General features: G+C 49.6%; 1 long non-coding RNA gene across 1 annotated transcript; it reads right to left on the bottom strand.

The window, feature by feature from the left end:
* Positions 1-368: 368 nt before the first annotated feature.
* On the bottom strand, positions 369-2876 carry LOC148001612 (uncharacterized). Its single transcript, XR_015635904.1, has 2 exons — positions 2752-2876; positions 369-1037 (listed from the first exon to the last, which is right to left on the bottom strand). It is a non-coding gene; the product is annotated as an uncharacterized LOC148001612 (long non-coding RNA).
* Positions 2877-8477: the final 5601 nt, after the last annotated feature.

Below are 8477 nucleotides of genomic sequence, written 5' to 3'. Positions count from 1 at the left end.
CTTGGTGGGAAGAGGGTGGGTGGGAAAGGACTGGCCTCTGTGGCTGGGACTGGGGCCAGAGTACCTCCATGGATCTCGGCTCCCTTAGCGGACTACAAGCTACCGGAAGTAAGGGGGAACCATTCTGTGTGCCTCGCTTTCCTCCGGTAGAACCAGGGGAGCACACGGTGAACACAGCACTCGTGACAGGAGAGAGTATGAATTCGGGCACAGAAACCCAGTGAGGGAGAAGCCAGGGCAAAGAGGAAGACAGGAGAGAGGTGCCACGTGACTTGAGGCTCTCCCACATTGAGGCTCCAAGCACAGCCCCCTAGATACAGCGGGACATCTTCTTCCCTAGCAGAAAGCCTCCCTCAGAACAAAAGGCCTGTCACCAAAAGCATTTATTTAGCAACAATAACAGCAAACATACAAGGTACAAAAAACATGTTTCTCAAAAAAATTTCCAATTCAATTCAGCAAATATTTATTCCCCTGGAAAAAAAAGAGAGAGAGAGAGAGAGAAGCAAAGATATATATATAACAAAATAGAAACATGGAATTTTTTTCCTTGGTTTTGATTGAAAAGCCTATTGGTACAACCAAGAGAACAGCTTTGCCCCAGTGAGTCAAAGCACAATGGGAATTCGTTTTTAAAATAGAAAAGAACACTAATATATAAATAAACCAAGGTAATTTTAAAACACGGTGGCATCTCAGAGCTCTGCTGGGGGATGGGTCTCATGCCCAAAGGCGATTTATATTCTGTCTTTCTCCTGGGCTGCCTGGAGATACAGCCTAATCCAGGGTGAATGTCCATTGTCGTGTTAAAAACGTGGTGAGGGCGGGTGGTAGCCGGAGAGGTGGTTCATAGCTAAGAGCGTGTTTGGTGCTCTTGCAGAGGACCTGAGCTTGGTTGCCAGCACCTGCACACAAGCTCACGACAAACTTTACTTCCAGCTGTAGGAGATCCAGTGTCTTCTGTCCTCTGAAGGGACCAGCCATCCACATTCGTACTGCAAGCAAAACGCTCATGCACACAAAATAAATAAATAAACCTAAAAAAAATAAAATAAAATGTGTGCTATTGGGACAAATGTTAAATGACCATCAGTACACTTGATCTTAGCCGAAATGCAAAGAAACAATATATTTTCATCAGTACAGGCACATATGGGTAACAAAACCCAACAGGAAAGAGTTGGGTATCATGATACACTCATAAGCTTGGAACTCAGGAGCTGGCAGAGGGTCAAGAATTCAAAGCCAGCCAAATATAGTGGTACACACCTTTACTCCCAGCACTGGGGAGGCAGAGGCTGGGGCATCTCTGAGTTTAACCATAGTTTGGTCTACAGAAGGAGTTTCAGGATAGCCAGGGCTATACAGGGAAACCCCGGGTTCAAGGCCAGACTTAATTACTTATAGAATTTGAGGCCAAATAGTGCTACATTGTTACAGGAGACACCATCTCAAATAAAGAGCAAAGGAGGAAAGGCAAAAGACAAAGGAAAGGAAGGATAATTTAGAAGCCAATGGAACTCCTCTAAGTCAGTTCAGGCTAGGGAGAGGAAACAAAAGCCCACTTTCCTTCCCCTAAGTTTCCTCACTATCTTAGTTAGGGGTTTTATTGCCGCAATGAGACGCCATGACCAAAAAGCAAACTGGGGAGAAAGGGTTTATTTGGCTCACACTTCTGTATCACTGTTCATCAACAAAGCAGTGAGGATAGGAACTCAAATAGGGAAGGAATCTGAAGGCTGGAGCTGATCCAGGAGCTGATGCAGAGGCCAAGGAGGCGTTCTGCTTCCTATGGCTTGACCAACCTTTCTTATGGAACCCAGGACCATCGGATAGCAATGGCACCACCCACAATGGGCTGGGCCCTCCCCTGTCAATCACTAATTAAGAAAATGCCCGGGGTTGGGGATTTAGCTCAGTGGTAGAGCGCTTGCCTAGCAAGCGCAAGGCCCTGGGTTCGGTCCCCAGCTCTGGAAAAAAAGAAAAGAAAAAAAAAAAAAAAGAAAAGAAAATGCCCTACAGCGGGATCTTAATGAGACACTTTCTCAATTAATTTCTCCACTCAGATAACTAGTTTGTGTCAAGCTGACGTAAGACCAGCCAGCACACTCGCATACATATAAAATGGATTCCGTAGCTTCTAAGTGTTCCTTCAAGCTGCTGTGATTCTGAAGAGATTGCTTAGGGACCAATACGTGTGGGACCCGTGGAAATTCTGCAGGAAACTTACGCTATTTCCATAGTAAAGAAGCCCCCAGGGAAGACAGTCTTGACCAGATGCCCTAGTCCCAGCAGGGCTGTTTAGCACTGTGCTGTGAGCCCCTGCATATCAGGAAGGACGGAACCCTGGGTAAGCTAGATGGGGGAGGATGAAACTGGGTACCCTGCTGCCAGGCAGAGGAGAAAGACAGTAAGGAGAGGAACACTTCCCAGGACGATGCCCGACAGCCTTGCCAGAGTGGCCTGTCAATCTCCTGGAGGGGCAGAGGCAGTTAGGCCGCGGCTCTGCTGATCCACCCAGTGTCACCTAGTGCTCTCTCTAGTCTGTCAAGGACGGTCCAAAAACTGTAGTCTTTGTAAATGGGCCATGAGCACGGAAGAGAGCCCCAGGTGGGGAGAGAGACCCGAGATCCTGCCTGGCTCTCAGGGGATAAGGCCCTCCCATCTTGATCTGTCCTTGTTCCTTGTGAGAGCACTTGCTGTCCAGTGTCCTGGCGTCCTCTGCTCTGGTTCTCTGTCCCCCACGCCCACCTGATGAAGACGCACAGACACTTCCACATTCCTGACGTGAAGGCTGTTCCCCGGCTTAATTATTTGCAGATCTTCTTTCTCTTTGGAGTCTCCCAAAGTCCAAAGACTCTTCAATGATTAAACCCAGGGACACGGAGAGGAAGGGGCCCACCCCTGGGCCTTTGGAATGGGCTGGGCGATTAGGTCATCCGTGATCTCTACTGTGCAGCTGAAGATTTTTCCTCTCTGGGAGAAGCTGAGAAGCGGTGTCACCACACGCCCCACCCCCATTGTTCCTGAAGCTGCTTTGCCTGGTGCCCAGAGCCCTCTGTCTGTCCCTACGAGGAACCTGTACCATGACGGACGTTTACTTGGCTTTTCTCATTGGAGGTTTCCCCAGGCTGCCCCTCCACACGGTTCCTTACTGTCTCTGTCCCTGCCACTGGGCTTCCATTGCCTTGGCCTCTGGACCTTGCTGAGTTGTCCTCTGTTAGAGCAAGTGGTCCTGCGCGGCCTTCCTTCTCTGAGCTCCTGGGCGCTCGCTTTCCCAAGCCTGCCCTGGAAAGGAAACAGCCAGAGGCAGGAGGATTCCTAAAAATACACTGCTATTTCCTAGTGGCTGGCCGAGCGCGAGGTGGACAACTCGACTGCAAGCTACAGCCTACTCCACCGTCCCTGGGGTGCAAAGGAGCATCCGGGAAAGAAAGCGGATCTGCCTTAGCGTGTCTCCCAGACTGCCCCGAGCCCGCAGAGGTCCGCTGTATAGTTATCTGCGATGGTGCCACGTTTTGTTTTTATAATGCTGAGACATTTTTTGCTGATTTCATTTTGCTCAGAAGCATGATGACCTCACCTGTCCTGAGCGATGAGGCAGACCAGATAGGAGCTCCCCTTGGAAAACAAGGCACTTTCCTAGGTCAAAACCAGACTCTGTGCCCGGGAGCTGGATCTGCAAGTAAAAGTGCCAGCCTGGCAGCCCAAGTTCAATGCCCAGAACCCATACAGAAAGCCTTATGTCACTGTAATCCCATTATTCCCATGGCGAGATGGAAGGCAGAGACAGGAGAACTGCCTGGAAGTTCTCAGGACCCCTAGTCTAGAGTCCATAGCCCATCTCCAGAAGCCCTGCCCAGCAAGTTAGCAGGTAACTCAGAAGCCATTCTCTGGCCTCCACATTCAGACCAAGGCATTTGTGCGCGCTCTCTCTCTCTCCCTACACACACACACACACACACACACACACACACACACACACACACACACCAACATAAATAAATATTCAAAACCAGGATCCCAGTTCCCAGACTCACATCTGAGTGATTGTCTAACTCTACTGAGACAATACTGGGGTCTCATGGAGGGGCTGGAGGGGTAGCATTTTCACTTTTCTTTGAAATCCCCTAGTAAGACCACCTCCCCCCCACGAGAGATCTGGGTCTCCTGACCTCTCACAGGTACTTCTGAGTCTGAGTTCTGTCTTGCTCAAGAGTGGTATCTTCTGTAGAATGAAGGCTGCTCACGGTGGCCATCACTGGCCCCTGCTTCGGGCCAGATTCCGTGCTTGAGCAACCTCAATTCCCAAGAATGCTGGGTAGAGGGCTCGCCAGTTACTCTTATTTTGGGATGAGGTAATATGATCAGAGGCATTAACGTGCCCCGAATTGCATAGCTAATAAGAGTCAGGAAACAAGATATGAGAGTAGGACTTCCTGAACTCCGAAGCAAGCGTCTTTAACTGGGAGCAATGTCCCTGCCATGGTTGGATACCCTCCGGGAGGGAGGCACCCACCTCCGCTTGGGTTACTGTTGCAAAATGCATAAACAGGATTTGTCTGAAACAACAGGCGAATCTCACAGTCCGAGGCCAGGGTGCCAGCTGCTTTCTCCACGAGCTTCAACATTTTACCCTCCCTGAGTCCCCCTCCCCCACCACCTGCTGTGTCAAAGGTCAGCAGAATCTGTGATGAGAACGCTTTTTCCCACCAGTGAAGTAACTTGTCTTTCACTAAAACAAATCTCTGAAATCAAGCAAGAGAACATTAAGTCTCGTGAGACCTCTGAACTATGTCCCTCTATAGTCTGCCCTGTGAGAACAGTGGCACCTGTTTGTCAGCGCAGCATTTGGGAGGTCCTGAGTTCAAGGTCAGCCTGACGTACATCACAAGACCTTATCTTTTTTTAAAAAGTAGAGAAATTAGACAGAGGAGCTAGGGGAATGGAGGGTCTTGGCTGAGATCCCCAGAAGCAGCACTGAAGGTGTAATTCCAGTGCTGTGGAGGGAGACAGGAGGATCCCTGGAGCTTGCTGTCCAGTCACACACTAGCTGACCAGGTCTAGTGAGGAAACCCGTCTGAAAAACTAAAGTACAGAGTGATTGAGGAAGACACTAGATGTTGATAACTGGTTTTATCTGCACACATGTGCACACACACATATGAATTTATATACATGCATATACCGTAAACATGTGTGCACATACACATATGAATGCATTCACATCCATAAACCACACACATGTGCACATACACACATATGAATCCATACATATGCATACACCGCACACATGTGCACACACATATGAATGTATACACATGCATACGCCACACACATGTGCACACACACATATGAATGTATACACAGGCATTCACCATACACACATATGAATTCATACACATGCATACCCCCCCACACACATGTGCACACACACAACACAATAAGTAAAAAAGAAATAAAGAGCAAGGAGGGAGAGGAAGAAAAATGATGTCCTCTGCCATCTGTTATCCTCATCTCAGGTGACTCCCATCCCGTTCTCTTCATCGTCCAGTCATAATTTTCCCACTTCCTTTTGTGTTTGAACCAAGGCAAAGAGTCCCTCGAGCCACGGCCATCTTAGCATCTGATATACAGCAGGTCCTGAATGTGTCACACTTGTAAGTTTTGAGGGCTGGTATGTTAGACACCAATGTGCAGTCCTGTGTCTCCACTTTGGCTTCTTAATGTCCAGAACTCAGTATGGCACAAGACAGAGTAGTTTTCTCTCCAGAAGGGGATTCCAGCACCCTTCTCATGGCCGCCTCAGCTTACTGATTGGGTTAGCAGGCCTCTGGTCTCCTGGAGTCTGTGTCCAGAAGGCAGGTGAGCTACACTTGGTTTGTTTTGGGGTTGTTCAATGAGGCCCTGAAGGGGAATGCTAAGGGGTCCCAGCAGCTCTAGTGAGTCTGCCAATGAGCCCATTCCCATGCTATGCTAGGTCACCAGATCTCAAGGAACACGAAATTCCCTGATTCGTAGTTTACTGTCAGTGGCGGAATTAAGATTTCTACAACCACCAATGACATGCCACCAGGAATTAAACTCTCCTGAGCTCATCACACTTGGGAGCTCGTGCAGTGTCACAGCAGTGTCCCCTCCAATGCACCTGTTGTAGATCCCAGATGTCTCTGATTCAGTTTGGCTTTGTCTCAGTCCCTGGCAGGTGTCTGATGAACAGTCTGGGAAAACCAGACCCAGACGCTCCATCTCTCCAAGCACCCCGGTTCCAGCCACAGGGGAAAGGAGCAAACAGTGGGAAGCCTTGATGTCTGAAAGGTTTTTTTTTCTTTTAAGGAGTTCAAAGTAGTTCTGCGTCTGATCTTCCCTTAGCCTCATGATACCCCGGGGAGGTGGGGGAGACAGCAGGAATGATCTCAGTATACCCCTGAAAGAAGGAGCCACTGAGGCCCAGAAATCTCAGACAGTTGGTTCAAGGCCACTAGCAGTTGGCAACAGAGGCTGATATGAGGCCTTAGCATGCCCCACAGCTCCCTTCCCCCGCTCCACCTGCTCATGACCCAAGGACGGAAGCCCGGGCGAAGAAGCTTGAGAGCTCCCTGTGGTTTTCCCAGACAGAACCCAGGTCTCAACTTCTCAGCTCCCCTTGTCTCAGACCACACACCCTCAGTGCCTCCAGGGGAGCTGGCCCGACAGGCTTCCCTTGGGGCGGAGCCAGCTCTGTCTCCGCTCATTAGCAGGTCTGTTTCCAGGTGGATCTAGCACTGGGTCATTAAAGCAATAAACAGGCTGCTGATTGTCGGGTGGGCTAGACCTGGCACCCACGCTCCCTGCATTGTGCTGAGTTCCAGCGGGCCCACACAACCCCTGAAACAATGCCTCACTTCCTCCCAGGAAGCTGCAGACCCAAGCCAGCCTCCTGGGCTCGCCCACGTGCTCTGGCCAAGCCATTGTCTCGGAGTCCTACGGATCCAGCCATTCCCATGACCAGGGTAGTTGTATCCTCTTTGCAGGCCAAAAGGAGGGGGTCAAGTGGTCAGGACAAAGAGCTGTCATTTCCCAGTGGGTGCTACTGCCAAATCTCCAAGCTCCTGGTCAGGGGTTCCAAAGCTCTGGTTATGTAGGGTCCATGACCCAGACTCTCCCTGGAATATGGATACAAAGTAGAATCTAGAAACAAACACAGGAAGGGAGCCCTAAGCGAGCCTAGTAGTCAGTGGGTCTCAACCTTCCAAATGCGGTGACCCTTTAATACCGTTCCTCAGGTTGTGGTGGCCCCCAGACCATAAAATTATTTTCTTTGCTACTTTTTAACTGAAGTTTTGCTACTGTTAGGAATCTGAATGTAAATATCCGTGTTGGTGACCTCTGTGAGAACCCTGGGTTGTGACCCACAGGCTGAGAAACGCTTAGTCTTCCAGACTCACACCTTTTCCTTAGGCCTGGCTAGGCTTGCTCCCTGTCACCAGAATGCTTCGAGTAGATCCCCTTCATGCACATATATACATATATACGCACACACACATACATGTACACAAGCGCATGGGGACACACGTGCTCACGTATACACACACACACACACACACACACACACACACACGTTGAGGGCTGATACAGGTTGTGTTAGGAATAGGAGCAGGAGGATCACCTAGGTGTGTAGTCACCTGACTGGTACAGGAGGAATATTGGCAAACTTAGGGGTTTCTTTCTCAAAGAATTCGAAGGGGCGTTCTTTTTCTCATTCCCAGAATTGAGGGGAGGCGTGCTACTCGGGAGTCACAGAAAACCTGGAGTTCTACCCCCCTCCCATTGCTAGAGATTAAATCCAGGCTCTTACGAATTCTGTGCATGGATTCTACCATTGAGACCCGTCCACGACTGTTTCTTTTCTTTCTTGCTCTTCTTCTTTCTCCCCGCCCCCTCTCTCCCTATGGGAACTCACCATGGTAGCTCTGAACTCTGAACCATGGTGGCTCAGAACTCATCTTGTAGACCAGTCTGGCCTTGAACCCACAGAAATGCACCTGCCTCCCAAGTGCTGGGATTAAACGTACAGGCACACAGTGCTTAGCAAGCATTGTTTTATTGAGACAGGGTCTCCTAATACACAGCTCGGACTCACTTAAACACCCTGTACTGAATCTATCTCTTGAGTGCTGGGATTATAGGCATGTCCGCACCATGGCTGACTCTTTCTTTTCAGCATCTCCTTTTGGGATATGCTTATGGAGTGACACTTTAAGGCATAGGCGAGGACTTGGGACAGCATGAACTTGGGTCTAAAAGAGGATGAGATTGGGTTGAGGAAACCAGAAAGCACAGCCAGGTCTGTGGAAACATATGTGCAGTCTAGGAAAGGCTGTGCCAGAGGCCCTTAGGGAAGTGTTGAGGGCTGAGGCGAATGTGCCAGAGACGCTGTGTGCAGTCCTCCCCTCTGCCAAGACCTGAAGCAGCAGAGGAAGCTGGTGTGTCTGACT

The sequence above is a fragment of the Rattus norvegicus genome, chromosome 13, assembly GCF_021556685.1.
Source record: "Rattus norvegicus strain SHRSP/BbbUtx chromosome 13, alternate assembly SHRSP_T2T, whole genome shotgun sequence".
Classification (NCBI taxonomy): Eukaryota; Metazoa; Chordata; class Mammalia; order Rodentia; family Muridae; genus Rattus; species Rattus norvegicus.
This window is presented reverse-complemented; position numbering and strand designations above follow the sequence as displayed.